The 24,654-nt window shown below is 42.3% G+C and overlaps 3 protein-coding genes across 3 annotated transcripts in view; 1 reads left to right on the forward strand and 2 right to left on the reverse strand.

The window, feature by feature from the left end:
- The window catches only part of mycbp (MYC binding protein), a 217,074-nt gene that overhangs the window by 182,445 nt on the left and 9,975 nt on the right, over positions 1–24,654 (reverse strand). The window lies entirely within an intron of this gene.
- The window catches only part of rsph14 (radial spoke head 14 homolog), a 275,923-nt gene that overhangs the window by 123,495 nt on the left and 127,774 nt on the right, over positions 1–24,654 (reverse strand). The window lies entirely within an intron of this gene.
- The window catches only part of gnaz (guanine nucleotide binding protein (G protein), alpha z polypeptide), a 102,091-nt gene continuing 94,944 nt past the window's right edge, over positions 17,508–24,654 (forward strand). The window contains exon 1 of the mRNA XM_055656006.1: positions 17,508–17,759. The gene's annotated coding sequence lies outside the window, so the exon portion shown is untranslated. The remainder of the gene's footprint in view (positions 17,760–24,654) is intronic.

Consider the following 24,654-nt stretch of genomic DNA (forward strand, 5'->3'; position numbering starts at 1 on the left):
CCCTTCTTCAGACTGAAAGTAGAGTTCTGTCGGGGGGGAGCTGGAGGCAAGAAAAGGTCAAAACAAATCAGGGCCAGCAACAGATGACCTCAGGAAGGGTGGAGCCCATAATGCCCCATTGTTTGCTGGGGAAGGTGTGGGTATGGGGCATGTCCACTCGTCCTCCCCAACATATACTATATGGCAACAAATGTGATAACAGACTGCATTTGCAGCTTTTGAAGCTGCAGCTTAGGGTACCAACTTGCTTTCCCTCCAACCAAGCAGGTGTGTGGTGTTGAAATCCCACACTCCTCTACCCGTGAGCTCTGTACACCACAAACTTGTTCTCCTTAGAATTTATGAAGCAGCCCCTCCATATTAGGTGAAGTCCACATATAATTGCTACATGGGTCAGTCACTGTTGGTGAACTTGCAATTGATAAGACATACGGTAATTGCTGAGTTTTGAACTCTGACACTACTTCTCGGTGAGAACTAGAGGTGAGCATATTTAGGAAAACTAGTAAAGAAAATTTTAAAGTGTCCTAAATGTCCATCTTAAGCCCCTGTCCCACTTTCATGACCTAATTGGCGACCTCTGCCGAGTTTTCCCTTGACTCCTACTCGCAGCATGGTCACCACGAGGTCGTAGGCATCTTCGTAACTCTTCCTCATGCTCGTGAGTGGTCTCCGCATATTCGTGGCCTCAAGTAGGTCGCGGAATTTTTTCCAGCATGATAAAAAATGTCCACGAGTAAAAAAAAAAGATTGGCATGGAAAAAATGGATACTTTTTACTCGTATGTAGGTGATAGTAGGTCGTAATAGTAGTCGTAGGTAGTCATGGGTCGGTGACTGGCCCGAGAAAAAAATGCAAACATGACATAATTTTAACATGTGATCATTTTCCACTCATAGCTAGTCATAGTTGGTCTTAGGTGTGGAAGACTGAGGTTGAGGGGGGGTTGTAAGAGGTCGTAGACATAGACATAGTCGTTGGAGGTCGTAGGCGGGTCAACACGACCTTGACATTTTTTTCAACTCGTCTTCTAAACTCGTGGATTAGGTCATCCAAGTGGGACAGGCCCTTAAAAGCTGTATCTATTTCGCCATGTTAGTCCCATATCACTCTGAAGCTTCCGTATCCGTGTACTTGCCCAAATGTTTATATTGTATCAGCTTCAACCACCTTCTATGGCAGCTCGATCCATATACGTCCCACTCTCTGTGTGAAAAAAGTGCCCCTGAAGTAACTTTTAAATCTTTCTCCTCTCACCTTCAAGCTATGCCCTCTCATTTTGATTCCCATACCTTATGGAAAAAAAATTGTGCATTCAACTAACTTGTGCTCCTCATGATTTTTCAGCACTTTCAAGTCACCCCTTAGTGTCCTACACTTAAGGAATAAAGTCTTAACCTGCCCAACTTCTCCTTGTATCTCAGGCCCCTGAGTCATGGAACATAAATTAATAGTTAGATGAGAGAATGGATAAATGCCATTGATGTGAGTGCTGTGATTTGCATAGAAAATATATATCTGCCTGTATGCATTTTTCTATGATATTGCACTATTCATATGCATGTGCAAACAAGACTTGCCTGTTACCTTGCGTGACCCAGCAAACTTCTTAGTTGGATTCACAAAGTGATGTTAATCACCATCACCATGTATCTGAACTTTTGCTTCACTGTTCTCTAAACCAATTTCTTCAAAGCCGTTTCCTGGGGAGTACTGTTCTACCTCCTGCCGTAAAGTTACACCACCTCTATAGATGCATGTGAAAAATGTCACTTCTGCCTAACACTTGTACGTGCCCATAGAGTTGCAGTCTTCCTAGAGTGGACCATTTCAGGTCCAGAGGAGAAAACTAGAGAGAAATTAAATAAAACACTGTGATGCACTAAAAACAAAAAATCCAAAATAAACACGATTTCAAACTGGTTTGTCACGGTGATAATTATGATGAAAGCTAAGTGAGAATTGAACTTACACTATTTTAATGATCTTTATGTGACACTGTAAAATTGATAAATCCATGAATCTGACTGAAGACTGGTTGATTTATTTTAATTAACAAGTAATTAATTAGTTATTAATTCACCAATCAAGCCGCCTTAGTTAATTTTTATTTCTAAGCGACGGATAAGCTGACAAAATCAATGTTAGATGAAATATTGCCTTGTTTGTTTCAGTAATTTCTGCAGTAAATATGCATGCATCACTGGTGAAAGGTAAATAACCTTTAGGTTAGATTTTGATGAAGTGATTATTTTAGCAACTTGGACAATAAAACTGAGCCGGATTTAGACATATATACTGAGGACACCAAGCTGTGTTTGGTAATGTATGCATATTAATGATGGATTATTAATAACTAATTACCATAGAACAAAACAAGAAGTTTTAGGATAAACACAAAATGCTGGAGTAACTCAGCGGGACAGGCAGCATCTCTGGAGAGAAGGAATGGGTGACGTTTCTGGTCGAGACCCTTCTTCAGATATTTCAGGAACTGGCTATGCAGCCGTTCCAGCCAATTCCACTTTTCAACACTCAGGTAACCTCGAACTGCAAGTACCCATTGCTTTCCCTCTCTCTTCATCCCACCTCCATCCTAGTTCTCCGACTAGTTTAACCGTCCTCCTCATTAAATGTTATGTTTGTTTGCCTCATTGTCATCTTCCCCCAGCTAACAATAATTAATTCTACATTTTCTTTGAACTTCATCTCCTTTGAACTCTCCTTTTCTCACCTTATCCTTCCAAATCTCGGTATCTCCCTCTCTCCTGACTCTCAGTCTGAAGGAGGGTCTCGACCCGAAACATCACCCATTCCTTCTATCCAGAGATGCTGCCTGTCCCGCTTACTCCAGCATTTTGTGTCTATTTTAGGGCAAAGCTCCCGACAGGGGGCTGAAGGCATTGCCTTCTCCTGAGACACATTGTCAATCCACAGATTGATCAGCTTCCTCAACCAGTTCAAACTGATCTCTGGGGCCAGAGTCACTCACAGGAAAAAGTGAAAAAATGTTCTTTGCAACCAGCCAGACGGACTCTTTATTTCCTTCACTGTTTGGTCCAATTATCTAAAGATGCTGCAATAAAGCAGGCAGGGCTTTCATCAAGAAATGAGTGGAATATGTAGATAAGGGGTATCCATTATCGTAGACAAAACATCACATGATCATGGAAAGGAGCCTGTTCATCATGTGTGATGTACTCTCGGTGTGGCTGTACTTGGTACTGGCAAGGCCCATGATGCAGGGCAGCAATATCGCAATCGCCAAGACATTTTACCAGATCAAAAATGGGGTTTACAGAACCTTAACCTATAAAACTCCAGGAAACGAAGGGACATATAAACAACTTGGCCCTCAATCTGAAAGCTGCCTTTGTGTGTGACTGTGTGTAGATTATGGTTATGCAAACACCTTGTGTTACTAGAAGCTGAGATGCTATCTGTCCCCAGTGTTGTGAAAGATGGGTCTGGCCATATTACCTCAAATATTCCTTCTGTTCAGCACCACAGGATACCTTATCCAAAAGAACACCTTTGATCACAAATCAATGGTCTATGCTAACTGTCAACAGAGGCCTGAAGCAAACATAGAATGTGCCCTGTAGGGCAGTTCCATGAGTAGATTGTCAGTTATCTGTCAGAATGTCTCATTACCAACCTTCCAACAAGCTGCAAGGTCTTCCTTAGTCAGTGATGGGAAAGGCCCACACTGTCAGATATTTTATTTATAATCAGAATATTGTCTACACTGCATGCTGCCCTACTGACAACTTCACTGGAAATTATACTGTTTCCCATGTTCTCACCATAAGCTCCTTTGCCAGGAAAATATGGGAAGAGATGCAAGGGGCATTCCCAGACATTTGTTCTGGACAACTACATACCACTGGAGTTTGTGTTACACAGGGAAACCAAATCCACTGGAGGAATAAGCAAATCAACATCAGCTCTCTCCCAGGCCCACAAACCTAACATAGAAACATAGGAAATAGGTGCAGGAGGAGGCTATTCGGCCCTTCCAGCCAGCACTGCCATTCATTGTGATCATAGCTGACTGTCCCCAATCAATAGAGTGCCTGCCCATATCCCTTGATTCGACTCGCCCCTACAGCTCTATCTAACTCTCACTTAAATCCATCCAGTGACTTGGCCTCCACTGCCCTCTGTGGCAGGGAATTCCACAAATTCACAACTCTCTTTTCTCACCTCAGTATCAAATGGCCCCCCCTTTATTCTAAGACTGTGGCTCCTGGTTCTGGACTAACCCAACATTGGGAAAATTGTTCCTGCATCTAGCTTGTCAAGTCCTTTTATAGTTTTATATGTTTCTATAAGATCCCCCTCATCCTTCTAAACTCCAGTGAATACAAGCCTAGTCTTTTCAATCTTTCCTCATATGACAGTCCCGCCATCCCAGGGATCAATCTCGTGAACCTACGTGTACTGCCTCAATCACAATGATGTCCTTTCTCAAAATAGGAGACCAAAATTGTATGCAATACTCCAGATGTGGTCTTACCAGAGCCCTATATACAACTCCAGACGAACCTCTCTACTCCTACTGAAATCCTCTTGTTATGAAGGCCAACATTCCATTAGCTTTCTTCACTGCCTGCTGTACCTGCACACCAACTTTCAGTGACCGGTGTACAAGGGGACCCACGTTTCGTTGTACCTCCCCCTTACCTAATCTAACCCCATTGAGATAATAATCTGCCCCCTTGTTTTTGTCACCAAAGTGGATAACCTCACATTTATCTATATTATACTGCATCTGCCATGCATCTGCCCATTCATTCAACCTGTCCACGTCACCCTGCAACCTCTTAACATCCTCTTCACAGTTCACACTGCCACTCAGCTTTGTGTCATCTGCAAACTTGCTCGTGTTGCTCCTAATTCCCTCTTCCAAATCATTAATATACATAGTAAACAGTTGCGGCCCCAACACCGAGCCTTGCGGCACTCCACTCGCACTGCCTGCCATTTGAGAAGGACCCATTCACTCCTACTCTTTGCTTCCTGTCTGCCAACCAATTTTCTATCCACGTCAACATCCTACCCCCAATACCATGTGCTCTAATTTTCGCCACCAGTCTCCCATGCAGGACCTTATCAAAAGCTTTCTGAAAGTCTAGATACACTACATCCAATGGCACTCCCTTCATCCATTTTACTTGTCACATCCTCAATAAATTCCAGAAGATTAGTCTAGCATGATTTTCCTTTTATAAATCCATGCTGACTTGGATTAATCCTTTTACTGCTATCCAAATGCCCCATTATTACCGCTTTAATAATTGACTCCAGCATCTTTCCCACCACCGAAGTCAGGCTAACTGGTCTGTAATTCCCCGTTTTCTCTCTCGCTCCTTTCTTGAAAAGTGAGATAACATTAGCTATCCCCAGGAACTGATCCTGAATCTATTGGAAAATGATCACCAATGCGTCCACTAATTCTAGAGCCACCTCCCTGAGGACCCTGGGATGCAGACCATCAGGCCCAGGCGATTTATCATCCTTCAGTCCCATTAGCCTACCCAATACTATTTCTCGCCGAATGAAAATTTATTTCAGTTCCTCGACCCCCTCAGATCCTCTGTCCTCCAGTACATCTGGGAGATTGTTTGTGTCTTCCTTAGTGAAGACATATCCGAAGTTCCTGTTCAACTCTTCTGCCATTTCCTTGTTCCCCATAATAATTTCACCCGTGTCTGCCTTCAAGGGTCCCACATTTGACTTTGCTACTCTTTTTCCCTTAACATATCGAAATAAGCTTTTACTGTCCTTCTTTATATTCCTGGCCAGCTTCCCCTCGTACTTCATCTTTTCAGCCCATATTGCCCGTTTTGTTTCCTTCTGTTGTCCTATGAAAGTTTCCCAATGGCTTCCGGCTGTGTTATACATCTTTGCTGTGTTATACATCTTTTCTTTTAGTTTTATTCTATCCCTAACTTCTCTTGCAGCCACAGTTTCCTCCTACCCCCCTTAGAATCTTACTTCCTTTTTGGAATGAAATGATCCTGCGTATTCTGGATTATGTCCAGAAATTCCTGCCATTGCTGTTCCACCGTCAATCCTGCTAGTATCCCTTTCCAGTCTAACTTGGCCAGCTCCAATCTCATGCCTTCATAGTCCCCTTTGTTCAACGGCATCACTGACACTTCCGATTTAACCTTCTCCTTCTCAAATTGCAGATTAAACCACAGGTGGCCCCACTGGCCCTAGTTTCTCTCAGCCAGCTACATTGCGTTGGCCATGTCATTGGCGTACAAGACTTCAGTGTCCGACTCTCTACTCTGAACTGTCATGGTAAAAGATTACCAGATGGATGGAGGGAAAGATTCAAGTTTCAAAGCTTTCCTGAAAATGCTTTCCCCCACTGAACCTGGGAACATGCATCAAATTGCCCTACTGAAACCTGGAACATCAGGTTGGCTTGAGAATCACATGGCCATGTTCAGAGACAGGAACTGCATAAATGCTTAAGAAGCATATCAAAATCGAAGGTACACAAACATTGCACTGGTTCTCACTTTGAAACATAGAGCCCACAAAACCCGGTGCAAAGCAGCACTCGGCTCTGGATTGCGAAGGAGAATAGGCAACGTTTCAGCTGTTGCCAAAGCTTTTTCAGACTGCCTCTTCTGACTCATAACTGCTGCAGAGTGACCCACTCTAAGTGGAGAAGTAACAACATTCAGGTTGGTATTGAGAATCACAAGGCCATGTATTGAGAGCACACAGAAGCTCTGCATAAATAGCTTAAGAAGCATATCACCTGACAATCTCTATACCTGCCAGGCCTGTCAGCCTTTTTATGCCCACATGTTCTCACTGGTTCTCACTTTGGCCTCATCGGCCACCTCATAGAGCCCACAAAACCCGAGGAAAAGCAAACGGCACTCGGCCTCTAGGTATTGCCAAAGAAGAATATTGTCACATATATCAGCTGCTGCTGCCACAGCATTAACGCAGTGAAAGATGACCTCTTCTCTGTTGATGTTGCTCATAACCAAATGCTGCAGACTGACCCACTCTAGGGTCCATTGATGCGTACTAGGGAGCAAGCTGAAGTTATTGCCACACCTCTCAAAGAGAAGTGGCAGCATTTAGATCCGCATATCCTTGCACACTGAACTATTGGAATTTGTTCTAAAAATTTTGTTCAAAAGATGTATATGAGTAATGTGCTGGTTTTAACTAATTGGGATAACGTGGCTTGTGATTTAAATGTTGATTTGAATGCTATGCATTATCAATAATTGAATTATTTTTCTGAGTAAAGTATGTTTTGAATTGTTTTAAATCACTAAAAGAAAGGATATAACCTAATAAATCATTCCAAATATTTTTTTTATCCCTTCACCGGCCTTCTAGAATTTTCCAATAAGTAGCGCAGTTACAAGTCAAAATAAAGTTTATTGCTAAATAAAGATAAAGAATAAGTTCAAATATTCTTAACAAAATATTTTCATTTGGAACAATTGTTAACACTTTTCACTGTAGGCTCAGTTTACGTGGGGAGAGTGAATGTACTAATTAACTTCCTGTAAATAGAGTTAACAAGATAGAACAGAGCTGAACATAGCTACAACCACAGAGAGAAGTGTCAAGCGGAGAAGAACTCATTAGATAATGATTAGTGAGCCGTTCTTCCTTATTTTATCAGAGTCCAAGCCGACTCTCAGAACAATTCTATTAACCCTGTCCCCCATTTATGTTTTTTTCCTGTAATCTATCCTCTTGCACATGCCCCGCAACTGCTCCTGCCCCCGACGTGAACTAGAACGGCTCGATTGTAATCATATAGAAACATAGAAACATAGATTGCCATTCCGCTGACTGGTTAACACACAACAAAAGCTTTTCATTGTATCTCGGTACACGTGACAATAAACAAATCTAGAACTAATTTACAGTAGTCAGCCAATCTACCACCCTGTCTATGGAATGTGGGATGAAGTTGGAGCACCTGGAGGAAACCCACACAGTCCAGGGAGAGCGTGGAAATGCCGCCGAGCCAACCTCAAGCGAAAGCTTCATGCAAAAAGGATTTTCATTGCATCCTGGTGTATCTGCTAATCTGAATGCAGATTTATTAATGTATCATATGAGTCAAAAATTAAATTTGATTTCCGTTTAAAACATCAAAGTAATTCATTTTTTTAAATGTTCAATTAAGACAAGGACAAAAGATGATACAATACAAATATTTGCCACTGTTTAAAAACAAACAAAATCAAATTGAGACTCATTGTTATTTGCACTCTTGCCTGCAGCAACTTTGATTTCTTCACATCTTAAAGAGCTTTCCCCGACCAGTTATGACAGTCATACATTCTCGGAAACATGTCACACAATGTTAGGCACAGTGTTAAAGTAGATGCTCTTTGTACCAAAATAATTTTCTTTCACAAGAAAATTGGCTTCTTTGGATCCCCCCCCATTGTAGTCTGATGTGTCATCCATCGCTGCTTGTGGCATTTCTGCAGACATTCAGCACGGCACGGAACAGTCCCAGCAGCCAAGCACTGGATAGTTACTGAACATCACCAACAAGAAGGGATGCAATATGTTCACTGTGATATTTAATTTAAAAGAATATAATTTAAAAGCCAACAATTAACACCCTGGGGATAGGTTATCAACAACCCCAGAAATGTAACTAGATCAGACGCATTAGATCTGAGGTTACCTATACTACAGTGCCTCACCTCCTGACATTTCAAATTCCCTCTATCTACAAAAAGGTAGGTATGTAAAACCACCGGAAATGGGAACAATATTTAGGTTTGGAAGCAGTTTAGTCATAGAGTCTACAATGTGGAAACACGCCTTTTGGCCCAACTTAGTGATCAAAAAAGGACTACAAATTTAATTGAGTGAAAATCTAGCATCAGAATAAATTTGCAAGAAACATAAAAAGGGACTTCAAAATCTTTTAGAAAATGTAAAATAAAAAATGATTTGTGAAGACGAATGCAGGTGCCTGCCATTTGGACAATTAAACAGATTTCTCAGTTTCATTTTTACAGAAGAGGACACAAATAACTTGCCAGGCATGGTGGAGAATCCAATGTCAATTAGTATCAGTTGGGGTCAAGGAGGGTGCACGTTACGGCCCTGTTTTCACCAATCTTTCCACCACCACGCACAAGAAGCGCAAGACAGACACCATTGTATGCAGAAGCTGAGACGTGCGTTCAGCTCTGGCTGAACAACTTCTAATCTTGTGTGTGGGTTCGATAAGAAGAAGAAGTATCAGTTAAAAAAGGAGTGCTGGAAAAATCAATGTGACTAAAAGCTAATATATCCCCAGGGCCTGAAAAACTACAAAACAGAATATGAAAATAGGTCGTTGTGGAAATAGTGGATGGATTAGTTGTCATCTTCCAAAATTCTACAGATTCTGTTACAGTTCTGGCAGGTTGGAGGGTGGCAAATGTAACAGTACTATTTTATTAGAGAAAGGAGAAAGAAGCCAGGGAACTACAGCCTGGTTAGCCTAATATCAGTTGCACAAAAGATGGTTGAGACTTTTATAAAGCATTTAATTGGAAAATTGTGTTTGACAAATCTACTGTTGCTTTTTGAGGACCTAGGTGGTCAAAGAGATCGGGGAGAATCAATGAAGGTGTTTCTGCTTTTTTTTAGGTATTTAATGGTTTGGAGGTAATATACTAATGTGGATCAAAAATTGGTTGCCAGACAGGAAATAAAGTAAAATAATGGATCTTGCTCCGAATGGCAGATGTTGACTAGAAGGGTACCACAAGCATCTGGGTCCAAATTATTCCCAGGTATATCAATGATTTGGGCGAGGAAATTAAATGCAATATTTCAAAGTTTGCTGATGATTCAAAATTAAGTGGAATGGTTGGTTGTGAACAGGACACAGAGACTTCAAAGTGACTTTGACAAGTTGAGTGAGCGGATAAATACATGGCAGGACAAAATCACGTAGATAAATGTGAAATGATCCCCTCTGTAGGGAGAACAGAGAAGCAGAGTATTACTAAAATAGTGTTGGATTGGAGAACACTGACGTGCAAAGATATCTGGGTGTCCTTCCACACCAGACACTGAAAGCAACGAGGGAGATCCAGCAAAAATTAAGGCGGCAAATGATAAACAAGATGATTTGAGTACAGGAGCAAATATGTCATGCTACAAATATACAGGGATTGGTGAGATGACACCTGAGATACTGCAAATGCAATTTTGGCTCCTTGCCTCAGAATTAATATATTTGCCACGGTGACGCAGCAGTAGAGTTGCTTACAGCGCCTGAGACCCGGGTTCGATCCCGACTACAGGTGCGGAGTTTGTATGTTCTACCCCGTGACCTTGTGGGTTTTTGGTTTTCAGATCTTCGGTTTCCTCCCACACTCCAAAGACATACAGGTATGTAGGTTAATTGGCTTGGTATATTGATGGTCAGTGCAGACTCGGTGATTGCTGGTCGGTGCAGACTCGGTGGGCCGAAGGGCCTGTTTCCGCGCTGTGTCTCTAAACTAAAACTAAACTAAAATGGAAATCAAAACTAACCATAACCTCCCAACAGAAAACACAATGTCGCAACTGTACTGAATATCTTCTTTTTATCCTAACCTGTTTCAAAATAACATCATCAAACAATGAATTAACATTCACAAGGATGACCAAAACATGGTCAACCAGTTTTGGTTGTTGTTCCGTTTCCAATTCTATGCAGGATCTTTGTCTTCCTAATTTCCCTTTTAACTTCACAACTATACCCATTTCTTCTCTCCAGAGATGCTGCCTGTCCCGCTGAGTTACTCCAGCTTGTGTCTATCTTCTTTCTATATCTCACATGCATTCTGAAGTATTGAGACACAAGTATCTATTCAAACTTGCTTTGCTGTAATCTTATCTATAGATAAGATCATCCTTTCTGTCTCAATCACTGGGACAGATCTAGATTACATACCACCCTGGGCTCACATTTGTGGCTACGTAATCATCTACTTGCACAATATTCCTCCATCTTCCATTAATTGGATCCCCATCAACATGGCACTTCTTCTCCTCTCTACTGCTGCTGCATAAGACTGCATCAGCACAGTCCCATTGTTGCTTCTCTTGAGAAACCTTCAGCATTGCTGAGATGCAATAACCAGTCAGAGAACGTGACACATTCACATTCTGTCCTGACTCCTGACATTACTTGTCTGATCCTCTGGAGTGGTCTGGTTGACACCCATTCCCATTCTCCCCTATGCTGTGAAATGACCACCTCCTGTAGCCATGTAACATCGATTCTTCCAAAAGCCTGCTAACCGATGCTCATAGACCAGAGTTCAAAATCCAGTTCTTCCAGTTGACCACAATTGTAGCGTAGTTAATTATCAAAGATGCTTGAAATACCTTAGATATCCCATATGGATATAGCATCCTAGCAGCTTAGTTCCTGGACCAACAGTCAGAGTCCTGGACCAGGAACTCTGATCCGGAGAATCAAATACACATCCTAATGTGGCAACTGAGGAATATAAATCTAGAATAAAGGATAATCCTGCTAATAGTGATGGTGAACTGACATGATTGTTGTAAAGGACTAACTGGTTCACTAAAGTGCTTAATGGGAAGAAATATAGCATCCATGCCCAGTCTGGACAATATGATTCTCGACCACAGAAGAGATCGACAGTTAATTTACCTCCTCAGTTCGAAGCCAAGTAGGAATAGACAATAATGACTATTATTTCCAGCAGTATTCCCATCATGTGATGGATTAAGATTTCAATAGTGCTGAAAAGTGCTCCTTTTTTTCTGCTTACTCGAATAAGAACTAAAATGTATCTCTTTCTTCAAATCAACTCTGGCTGGAGCACTTCACTTATTGAGTTAAATAATTGTTATTTGTTTATTAATACCATTCATTGCTAGTTTCTCTTAGTTCACCATATTCTCATCTCATCAAATTCATAAACTCTGCACTTGGTTGAATTTGTACTCAAATGAAAACACACATATTCTGTGTGACCACCCTTGGTGTCAGTAAAAGTTTTTAGACATCTTCAAAAACACTCCCAAATTTCCCCAAGTACTAACTCGTCTGATGATACTTAATTCTATTCCAGTAATTAGTTGCAGCTGACTATATAATTATCTGCTAACATGTCACTGACAGGCAGTTGTTTACTATTTGCCTGGTGTTATATAAGATGCACTGTTAAAGTTTACTAGAATTGAAAGTCAAGTTAAACCTTAACAGCAAAACACAAAACTTAATTTTAGAAAGATATCAAAGCACACAAATTGACCCACTACTAAATTCCCATCTTTACATGCATGATAAAATTGCATTTGGCTGAATGACTGCCGCCAAGCATTGGGGATGGGCACTGAGGATCACATCTGATAACTGAATGAGGAATGAGAAAGAACGTCTGGGATCATTCTTTGATATTGGGTCAGGAAGGATGGGATTCCTTGAGGGATTGTTGTCTTGGGTAGATGGGAGATGGGGGGGCAGGGAGGTAAGAGCCTGGGATATGGGGGGAGGTGGGGGGGGGGGGGGGGGGGGGGGGGGTTTAGTGAAGGATTGGGAGCACAAGGCATCAGAGAGTCAGGGAATCAGGGCCTGGGCCTCAAGTATTTTCTATGACATATTGAGTGATGGGGAACTCAATTCAGTGTGTGTCTGTGTGTGTGTGTGTGTGTGTGTGTGGTGTGGGGGGGGGGGGGTGGGGGGGGGGGGGGGGGGGGGGGGGGGGGGGGGGGGGGGGGGGGGGGGGGGGGGGGTGGGGGGGGGGGGGGGGGGGGTGGGGGGGGGGGGGGGGGGGGGGGGGGGGGGGGGGGGTGGGGGGGGGGGGGGGGGGGGGGGGGTGGGGGGGGGGGGGGGGGGGGGGGGGGGTGGGGGAACACCAGAATGCACTTACCTGTTTTGAAACCAGTGATTTGTTGAGAGGATCTAATTGTCCCCAGACTGCTCACCAAATGTTCTTGGGTCTAAAATCCCTATAATGCTGCAAAAAGAGGATTTATGTGGAATGATATGTGGAGAATATTAATGGAAATTAATATATGAAAAACAGTTGGACCTTTGAGCTATTCAAACATAACTTGAATTTTAACTTATTCTTTGTGGTGCAGCTAATATAAATTCAAAGTTCCACTAATCAAAAGAAAAAGAAGAGCACTTAACCCAGATTAAGAAATTTATCAGTGCTAACACCAATAGTGAATAACCCAGTATTTAAACCATCTGGTATGGATAAAACATAAACAATGGGAAAATGTGGGAATTAAAAAGGTAGGTGATTTGAATGAATTGGGAAATTTATTTTCATTTCAACAACTAAAATCAAAATTTAAATTGAATAACAATCAATATTTTAAATACCTACAGGTATGTGACTTTATGAAGAAATATATACCAAGATTCCAAAGTATAATTTTAGACCCACTGGAAGAAGTAATGAATATCAAGGTGGAGTCAAAAAAATTAATATCATACTTGTATAACAGTATTTTAAACATAGAATTACCATCAACAGAGGCAATTAGAGAAGACTGGGAAAAAAATAATGATACAAATCTCAAAAGAAACATGGGAAAAATATTTGATACATATACATAAATGTTCGATTAACGCTTGACATAATTTAATTAAATTTAAAATATTACATAGATTATATTATTCCAAAACTAGGTTGAATAAATTTTATCCAAATATTTCTCCCATTTGTGATAAATGTATTTCTCAAAATGCTAATATTACGCACTCATTTGTCTCTTGTACAAAACTTTATAAATTTTGGTGTGACATCTATATCTATATTACTAAAAGTCTGTTCTTGACCGGTTTTGGCCATCTGTGCTGCGATTTCCGAGAGAACGCCGCCACCTACGGCCGTCATTTTTGGCCACCTTGCTCAGAGCCCCCCTCCACCGTATGTGTGCCGGGGATTTTTCCCGTCGATGAAAAATGACAGAGATATTAATGATTTTAATATTAAGTCCTTAGTGGTTCTAAAACACTTGCAGACTGTGTCTATTGGTTCTAAAATGTTTGCAAAAAGTGTCTCTTTTGGTTCTATAATGCTTGCAGAATGTGTCTTTTTTTGGTTCTAAAATTTTTATTAGATTCTCCCCCCCCCCCCCTTCCTCTCCTCTCTCTCTCCCCCCCCCCCCCCCCCCCCCCTCTCCTCTCTCCCCCCTCCTCTCCACACCCCTCTCTACCCCCCTCCATCTCCTACCCTCTCCTCTCCACCCCCTCTCCTCTCCCCCCTCTCCTCTCCCTCCCCCCTCCTCTATATACCCCTCTCCTCTTCCCCCCTCTCTCCTCTCCCCCTCCCCCTCTCTTTCTCTTTCCCTCCCCCCTCTCCTCTCCCTCTCCCTCTCCACTCCCTCCCCCCTCCTCTTCCCCCTCCTCTTCCCCCTCCTCATCTCCCCTCTCCTCCTCTCCCTCTCCCCTCTCCCCTCTCCCCCAGACTCCCCTCTCTCCCCTCTCCCCTCCCCTCTCCCTCTCCCCCTCTCGTCTCCCCCACCTCTCCTCTCCCCCCACCTCTCTCTTTTCTCTCCCCTGTTTTTTCTCCACCTCCTCCCCTACATCCCCTCCCCCACCACCGTCCCTTCCCTAAACTCCTCCTCTCCACACACACACCCCTACCCCCCCTTCCCTCCACCCTCCCTCCCCCTCCCAGCTTCCCACCCCTCCCCCCTCTCCCCCCACCTCTCCCCCCTCTCTCCTCTCCCCTGCTCCCTTCCATCCACTCCCTCCCCACCCTCCCTCCCCTAAACCCCCACCGCTCCGCACCCCCTACCCCCTTCCCTCCACCCTCCCCCTCCCTCCCCCTCCCTACTCCCTACATCACCCCCCTCTCTCAAATTAAGGGGTAATTAGCGTGAGTGCGGGGGGGGTGGGGGATAGTTAGTGTGTGTGACGCTGCATGCCGCCTCCTCCCCCCCCCTCCCCCCCCCCGCCACAAAGGCCAAGGCCCCCCCGCCCTCACCCTTCCCCCCCCCCCCCCCCCCACACAACCACACGTTGGGGGAACTTGGTCTAGTACTTGATATATTCTCAAAGCTATTTAAGACAAAAATGGAACCTAATACTGAAATGATTATATTTGGAGTAAGTGGAGATGGGAACAAATTAAGTACACACCAAAACTCATTTTTCAATTATGGGTTAATAACAGCAAAAAAACTTATACTTCAATTTTGGAAAAATGCTAATATACCAACATTTAAAATGTGGATTAGTAATATGCTCGACACAGCACATTTGGAAGAAATGAGACTTCTCCTAATAGACAAACAAGACCAATTCTTAATGAGGGTCCCCATTTATTGATTTCTTGTATTCATGTGGTGACATAGTATCATGAAAACTAAAAGTTTCAGGTATGGGTGAAAGATGATTTAGAATATTAAAAAAATCATCTCATTGCTATTGAGGGAGTGCAGCGTAGGTTCACAATGGTTAATTCCCGGGATGGTGGGACTGTCATTTGATGAAAGAATGAAACAATTGTGCTTGTATTCACTGGAATCTAGAAGGATGAGAAGGTATCTTATCGAAACATATAAAATTATTAAGGGATTAACTAGACGCAGGAAACATGTTCCCGATGTTGGGGGAGTCCAGAACCAGGGGCCACAGTATAAGAATAAGGGGTAGGCCATTTAGAACTGAGGTGAGGAAAAACATTTTCACAAAGAGAGTTGAGAATTTGTGGAATTCTCTGTCTCAGAAGGCAGTGGAGGTCAATTCGCTGGATGCATTCAAAACAGAGTTAGATAGAGCTCTTAGGGCTAGCGGAATCAAGGAGTATGGAGAGAAGGCAGGAATGGGGTACTGATTATGGATGATCAGCCATGATCACATTGAATAGTGATAGCTGGCTCGAAGGGCCGAAATGCCTACTCCTGCACCTATTTTCTATGTATCTATTTACCTATGTATCAATGATTAGACCTTTTCCATGCCTGCTCCACCATTACCCATGGTCATGCCTTAATGTCATTTTCCTACATTATGCCCATATCCCATGATATCTAGAAATGTATTGATTTATGTTGAAAATTAATTAAATGACTGCACCTACACGGTTCTCCAAGCTAGAGAAATCCAAAGGTTTACCACCTTTTGAATGAAGGTATATTGTCTCATCTCAGTTCGAAATGACCTTTCTCTGTAACTCATCTCGAGAAAACATCCTCCCTTGCTGATCCCTGTCAAAATGTTGTATGTTGCAATGAAATCTCCTGTCATTCTTCCTAAATCCAAAGAACACACGAGTAATTATATTAATTCTCGTGTGGAAAAACTACTATTATTGGAAGTAGCTTAATGAATCTTAATTGCACTTGCTCTTGGGGACAAGAACTATGCAGAAGACTTTGCCAATTCCAGTGCCTTGTTAGATGCTGGGAGGTTCGTCCATTTTTACACTTCACTGTAGCAAATCTGGTACAACTGACTTTGATGTGGCTGAAGTCACATATCGGGCAAACCAGGTAAGGAAGACAGATTGTAGAGTGTGAGGATGCAAATGCATCCAGCTGGGCTTTTTTTTTTACAAAATATGGAAATGTTATGGTTATTATTGCTGATGACTTCCAGATAATTAACATAATTTAAATTCCACCGTGCCAAAGTAAGATTTTAATTCACATCCTCAAATTACGAACCAAGTATTTTAACCACGAAGCTACCACTGTACCCCATTGTAATTTTACTCTCATATCAGGGAAGTCAGAAAAATATCAATGGTAATTATGAGAAGCATTTTTATTTATAAAAGCAACATTTTTTCATCAGCGTATATATTTCAACCATTTGTTGCACCGGCCAAGATCCAGTGGAACGAAACACGCACTATAATTAGGTGGAATTAGGCCAATACATAGAAAAATTGATAATAATATCCCTCATTCTAACAGATACAGCTTTGTGTTTCTCCGCATTACTGGAATGCCTGCTCTGCTTGCAGTGTGTGAGGATGCTAGTGCACACTGCACCATTCAGATAAAGAGCCGACGACTTCTGGACAAGCTGGGCTTTAAAACTGATGCTTAAATTCATTGTACCTTTTGATTATAGAAGAGATTAAGACGTATTCCATGTTTCTGTTGGTGGTTAAGGCATAATGTGCGTCTAATTAATAAAGGAAATAAATAATAAAATAAAATATATCTCTAACCCCCCCCTCCCCTCCCCTTTCCTCTGAACAGCCATGGAACAGAGAGCAAAATGATTTGCTGCCAGTAATGGCAGTCTAGGCAACATCTTCCGCTGGCAGCCAATCAGGGACCACTCTGACTTTGTATCAGCGCGTACCTCAAACTGATCAGCTGTGCTGCTGTAAGTGGGAGGATGCAAATGCTGTTCAACCCTTCCTGTCAAAAGGAATATCAACTCTGTTGCTGGCACTGGCGCGGAACTGCGTCCCCACCCCCAACCCTTATAACCCACCTACGACACTATAACACCCCTCCCCCCCCTCCCTTCTAAACACACAACACACACACACACACACACACACAACAGCCTGCCCAGTGCACACAGATTAAATCACACCCGTACACATCATTGTGGGAGAAGCAGGGAATGGGAGGAGTGCTGCTAGCTGCTGGGATCAGTCATTGACATAAAGCGCCGCAGTGATCCTGGCTTCCTCCCCCGGCCAGCAATGATGCTGCTGTGAAGGACAAGGCAGCACTGACAGACAGTGTGTGTACACACATCAGACAGGCAAGACAAGAGGCTGAAAATCGCAGGGGTAAGTAAAGCTCTCCTATCTTTTGCTAAATACAATTACCCCCTCATTCTCTCCTGTGGATTTGTCATACTTTTAAATAAAAGGCTTTTGTTGTGATGTTATGTACTGGCATGCTGCCATTATTTCCCCATAAATAATTTGCTGCACAGCGAAAGATAAAGTGGTTGTATGGACTGGGAGTGAGAATATTGATGGGGGGGGGGGGGGGGGGGGGATATTATCTGGGTATCAACGATATTCAAGGACCTCTGGACTGCAGTGCAATGCATATGAATGATTCAATTTCACTGTAATAATTCTGGGACTGTGAATGTTTCCTCACATGCAACGGTTGTATTTATTAATAGAAAACAAATCAGGTTTCATTCCCACAAAGTTTCTTTAGATGAAATATTGTTGCTGAAAGGGGAAAAAATTATAATATTTGAAGTTATGTTCTTATTCATTGGATTCTCTGGTCAATGTTACATCTATGCATTATGCATAGGTTTCTTCATAAAAGAGATGGAACGGGATTCGTTCTCAGTGCCATTTCAGAGAATGCAGACCCAAGAAAAAGAAAAGCCCCTGGTCAATATGCTATTTTGCTCAGCCTGCGAGTATTCAGTAGTCATTTCTAGTTTCATCTACTGTAATGATGTCATGTACACGATATCTGAATTGAGGATTTTTTTTTTTGCTATATCTCTTGTAAGGCATCCTGTGCCAGGATTTCAAAATGTAGTCCGAATGCAGCTTGCATAGTGATAGATCAAGCTGCCGCTTCTGTGCTTGGATTATGTATTGAAGATAAGATCCAGCCTTCGGGCACATATTCTCTCGAACGATTGCTGCACCCTACCTGAAGGCCAGATAAAAAGGTTATCAAGTAACCTACATGCAAGGAAAGGAGCAGATAGTTTGTATGCCACGGATGACTACATCATGAATACCACTCTAAGAGTCATGTTTCTGGAGGTGGGAAAGGTTTTATGAACTGATCCCTTCTCATCCTGTTAGTATGGCTTGTACGACCACAACCTTCTATATTTGAAGACTATCTGTCACTCACTAAGAGAATTGTGCTCCAACTTGGGATCTGAACAAACAATCCAATATTACTAGTAATCTACCTCATGGGTTGATAACGTGTACAAGTGAGATGCTGCGATAATGAAGCTGGTTAGTCACGCTTTCATTATTCCTGCAGACTCAACTTCATGTATCAAGACTGTCTAAAACAATACTCAGTTGGATGATGAATTTCATTGACTATAATACTAATATTGCACAGGAGGGGTTTCATGCCCATGCAACATTTCGCATCGTTGGGGAAGATGGAAAGTGACATTTTTAATCATGGAATGCGGTTATTGAATTGGATTTGATTGGCACACAGCAACTGTGCTTGTGAGATTGTAGCTGTCTATACTGAACGAGAAAGGTGTTCCCATGTAGAGTGGACCAAATGGGGAACATTTCTTTTTTTTTTAAACTGCATTCTCAAAGAAGGATTTGCATTATAATGGAATTCTGATGCACATTTTTTATAAATATAATTTAAGGTTTTTTTTAAATATGGTCTAGTTAAATATATAAGACATTTCTGTAGATTCAGACAGAAAAAGGGGAGATAATTTAAGAGGACAAATCTGTGTGCACGTTTGTACTTTTTTAATGCTTGCAATCATTCTTTTATTTTGTGGGGATTTCTTGAAGATAAGCACAAAATAATCATCATATATTTTTCTGTAATTTTTCATTCACTAGTATGATTTATCTGGTCTCGGACTATAAGGGGTCCACAATAATTTCAGCTGATCTTTTCCTTCTAATATATCAACAGAATTCCTTACGTGTTTATGTTTATAGCCAACCAACTCTTGTGTTCCATTTTCATTATCTTATTCAATAATTTGGTTCTTCTTTGCTGAATTCTGAAATTCTTTGTGTCCTCTGGTTTACAGATTTCACTGGCAACAAATTTATTTCAAGACTAATTTACAATTTCCTTGTAATCATATTATTTCAATTTGCTTGATAGTCATGGATGGACCATTCTTGTCGTCGGTTCTGTTTTCTTATAAACTATGTATTAGTCCTTTGAGTGGTAACCATTGCGTTCTTACGGTCATATGGAGTTTTCCACGGTACCATAGCCAGTTTGCACCTCATACCTTCATAGTGTGCTTTACTTGGATTTAAGATCCTCCTTTCAAATTGAATTAAATCACTGCCAATCTTTATGTGAAACTTACATTGTGAACACGATTCCCTAAAGACCTTTCAACTACCATATCATTAATTAAACCTTCTCATCACACATCACCAGATCTAAACTAGCCTGTTCCATCCTGTTACTGATCATCGAGGAATGTGGGAATAGTGTAGAAAAATGGTGTAGAGAAAGATGGTTTTGTTGAATGGTGGAGAGACTTGAGAGGCAGCAATAGCTAGTCCTGCTCCTATTTCCCATGCCCTTACATATGGTGCTGCTACCCCATGAATTGAAGCTCATTTTCCCACATCCAACTTTTGAGCCATCCGTTCAGTTCCCTGATCTTAGAATCATAGAATCATACAGTGTGGAAACGGGCCCTTTGGCTCAGTTTACCCACACTGGCCAACATGTCCCATTCGCACTAGTCCCAATTGACTGGGTTTGGCCCATATCTTTCCAAACCTGTCCTATCCATGTATCTGTCTAATTGTTGTTTCACAATCCAATAGTTCCTGCCTCGACTACCTACTCCGGCAGCTCGTTCCATACACCCACCACCCTTTGCGTGAAAAAATTACCTTTCAGATTCCCATAAAATCTTTACCCCTTAACATAAACCTATGCACTCTGGTTCTCAATTCCCCCATTCTGGACAAGAGGCTCTCTGCGTCCACGCGATCTATCCTCTCATGATTTTATATACCTGTATAAGATCACCCCTCATCCTCCTGCGCCCTGGGCAACAGAGCCTCAGCCTACTCAACCTCTCCCTATAGCTCTGATCCTCGTGCCCTGGCAACTTCCTTGTAAATCTTCTCTGCACCTTTTCCAACAACAACTTTCCTATAAAATGGTTCCTGAAACTGAACCCAATACACAAATGCGGCCTCACCAACACCGTATATGACTGCAACATGACCTCCCAATTTCTATACTCAATACTCTGATTGACAAAGGCCAATGTGCCAAAAGTCTTTTTGACCACCCCATCTACCTGTGACGCCACCTTCAAGGAACCATGTACTTGTATTGCTAGATCCCTCTGCTCTACAATACTTCCCAGAGCCCAACCATTCACTGTGTAGGTCATGGCCATGTTAGACTTTTCAATATGCAACACCTCACATTTCTCTGTGTTAAATCGTGTTTAACCTGTGGCAATTTAGAGATGGTCTGGGTAATAATCCCCCAAAAATTATCTTTGTGGTTCTGTGTTTTAATTAGGACCCTTGTTGCTCATGTCCTTTCAGCAGAGCCTCTCTCTGTCTGATCCAGGCGTCTGGTTCCCGCAACAACTGGATACGTTCCCTTCTACTGCCAAGTTCCTCTCCGAACCAAAGGAGATGTTACAAACATCCCCTGGTGACTGGTGAGGAAATTGGGAGTGGGTGGGGAAATATTCACACCCTTTAGGATTCACCATTGCAGTGGCAGAGCCCAGCATTTGCCCCCTTATCTATCCTGTTGTCTTTCACCACTGCACTCCTTTTCACACTTACCACTTGAAAAGCCCTAACTTGCTCAGTAGAGATTAGTTCAGAGGGAGAATGAGGCTGAGTGGGAGAGAGCATCTGGAGGAAGATGCGTATTAAAGAGTGTCAATATTCTTCAAACTTTTAATTGCAAAGGTCACAAACATTAGTCACCTGATACTCACATTGATTATATGCATCAAAACAAATATTAAGATTAATCAGTAATTTTTATTCAGTGTTATCTGCAGTTTTGAATTGTAAATTTAACTTCCATCTGTTCAGCTGCTCTCTGACATGTTGGTCTTAAGTCATTAATAAGACATATAATACTTAATGCTTCCTCAACTATTTGCAGTTAAAATAGTAAACATGGTCACATGAAAAGTACACAGAAATCCTGCAGTAAAACTATTCTTCAGCACAAAAAGGATAAAAAGGCCAACTAACAGCAGATCTGACCACGCTGTAGAATGTTGATGCACTTTCTCATTAAGATCAAAACTAATCCAAGGACTGCCTACAAAATGACACACAAACCTGGATTCTTTCATATCTGTACACTCTTGCAAAGTCTTTGCATGTCAAAGTCCAATTCAATAGTACATTGGAGAACTGCACATTCTCCAATCTTTAATGTCGCTTAAAATATTGTTTACTTATTTAGCTCTGATTTCAGGTGTCAGTCTTGTACCATCCCAATTTCTGTTTTGAAAAAAAAATCCCAGCCTGTGCTGTTATTATATAACCTGAATTTTCTCCATATCCAGCCTGGGTATACTAATTAGTTACTATTTCCAAACTGAGCATAATACGCCAAGCTCTCTTTTTTGGACTCCTCAGGGGGCCTTTGTTCCACTTTGCTCCTTTTGCTTTCCCAGTTGTGCCAACTTTATCCTCACCTTTTGGCATCTTTCAAGCCCTAACTATATTGCTATTCCCTCGTCTCTTCCTACTCTCCTGTGAATGCTTCAATCTTGAACCGTCTGTGGGTAACTACCTCTGAGCATTTCTTAGTGACCTCTAAAGGGGACATGGAACACTAATTACTGCTTACTTATGAACAATAATCCCTACTTTTCTCCTTTCCTTGTTCACTGTGCTCATCAGAAGCTCGTCTCATCAATCTTGTCCATGTTAACCAACTTTCCCTCCATGTCTCAGAGCTCTGCCTGCTGGGAATATCCCTTTCTCCATTTCCTTTCACGATGTTCATTCACTTGCAAATAGAGCCATCTGAGAACATGTAGTATGTCATATAAGTTGTAAACAACAATTGTTATTTTATTTTTGTTGTTCCTTTAAAGTTTGTAGCGTGTGACTATTTTGGTCTCTGAGCTTTAAATATGTTTACAGAAGATTCCAGAGGCAGTCTATGAAGAGTCCGAAGAACCGTGGGTGGCATGGTGGCTCAGCGGTAGACTTGCTGCCTTACGGCGCCAGAGACCCGGGTTCAATCCTGACTATGGTTGCTGTCTGTACGGTGTTTGTACATTCTCCTGGTGACCATGTGGGTTTTCTCCGAGATCTTCGGTTTCCTCTCACACTCCAAAGACCTACACATTTGTAGGTTAATTGGCTTGGTATAAATGTAAGTTGGCCCTAGTGTGTAGGATAGTGTTAATGTGCGGGGATCGCTGGTTGGTGCGGACTCGGTGAGCCGAAGGGCCTGTTTCCACGCTGTATCTCTAAACTGAATTTACACACACTTATTTGGGGAGAGGGTGTTTCCTTGGGTCTCGTGCATCAGTCTGTACAAACTGTACATCCAGTGATGGATCTCATTGGCGTATGAGAACATTCAACACATTGGTGAAGAGGATGGGATGGACGTCAAAACCGACAGTTATCAGGTGGCCATGTAACGGTGCTGCTAGAGTGAATGTGGGGAAGTTCACAACTGGAAAGTCTGAGGTGCACATTTGAGCATGACAAGAAAAGAGGCAGCAACTACAAATTGGTTGTAAATAAAAGGATCAGGTAACTGTTGTAGTGAAAGACAGCACGGTAGTCCAGTTCCAAATCAGTTCAACTGGATTCATAAACTGAATGGATGGGAGTGAGTTTTCAGGTTAAAAAGGTCATAATTTGATGCAGACGTTGAGAGCGAGAGTGCTCAGAACAAGGCCACATGTGTTTGCAACAGAAAAATGCGTTGTTAGCAATTTTTAAATGGAACAATCGATATACCGTTTAATGAAGTTGCAAAACTGGAATGGCATGCTGATGCAGTAGGTAGTGCTGTTACCACACAGCTCCAGTGACCGAGGTTCAATCCTGACAGCTGCTGCCCACGTGGGGTTTGCAGGTTCTCCCCATGACAATGAGAATTCCTCCCAGATCCTCCAGTATACTCCTACAACACGAAGACATATTGGCCAGGAATAAATACCCTAAGTGTAGGTTAGTGGCAGGGGAGAGAGAGAGAGAGACAGAGACAGACAGCCAGAGAGAGAGACAGAGACAGAGAGAGAAACAGAGAGAGAGAGAGAGAGAGAGACAGAGGGAGGGGGAGAGGGAGAGAGGGAGAGAGAGAGAGAGAAAAGGGGGGAGGGGGAGAGGGAATCGGTCACAGGGAACGTGACTAATGCCATTGCTCTGCTGGATACTGACATGGACTTAATTGATCAAGTGGCCTCTTTCTATATCATAATAAGCAAGTTTCGACAAAGAGCTGTTAGCGAGTGCAGAGGTTAAAAGCCAGGAACCTGTAATCAGATGTCTGGGGAGACAATAAGCCATTACACAGATATTCCAAAACATTTTTTGTGACGTTGCAACTCAGTAATTTTCTTGGATAGGAAGCCACGAGATAAGAGCAATGACAGGAGCAATGCCAGGAACTCTGGAATCAAGTCTCGGGATCTTGCAAAAAGTGCGTAGTCCAAAGCTCTGCTGGTGTTGTAAAGAGAATCATTCAGCATAAGTGCCAGCTCAGAGCAGGGTGATGATTCCATTGTTGAAAGCAAAGGGACACGGTCCAAGTAGTTAAAGTTATGGCAATGAAGAAATGTACCAACAGAAAGAGAACAACTGCTGTGAAAGATCTAGACCTGTATCTTACGTATTAAGAGCTCAGATTGAAGAAAATCTGAACACACCAGAGTGGCATGGGCAGCACAGTGGCACAGCAGTAGAGTTGCTGCCTTACAGCACCAGAGACCTGGGTTGGATCCTGACTACGGTGCTGTCTGTATGGAGTTTGTACAATTTCCCTGCAACC

This window comes from Leucoraja erinacea, chromosome 25 (assembly GCF_028641065.1).
Source record: "Leucoraja erinacea ecotype New England chromosome 25, Leri_hhj_1, whole genome shotgun sequence".
Taxonomy (NCBI): domain Eukaryota; kingdom Metazoa; phylum Chordata; class Chondrichthyes; order Rajiformes; family Rajidae; genus Leucoraja; species Leucoraja erinaceus.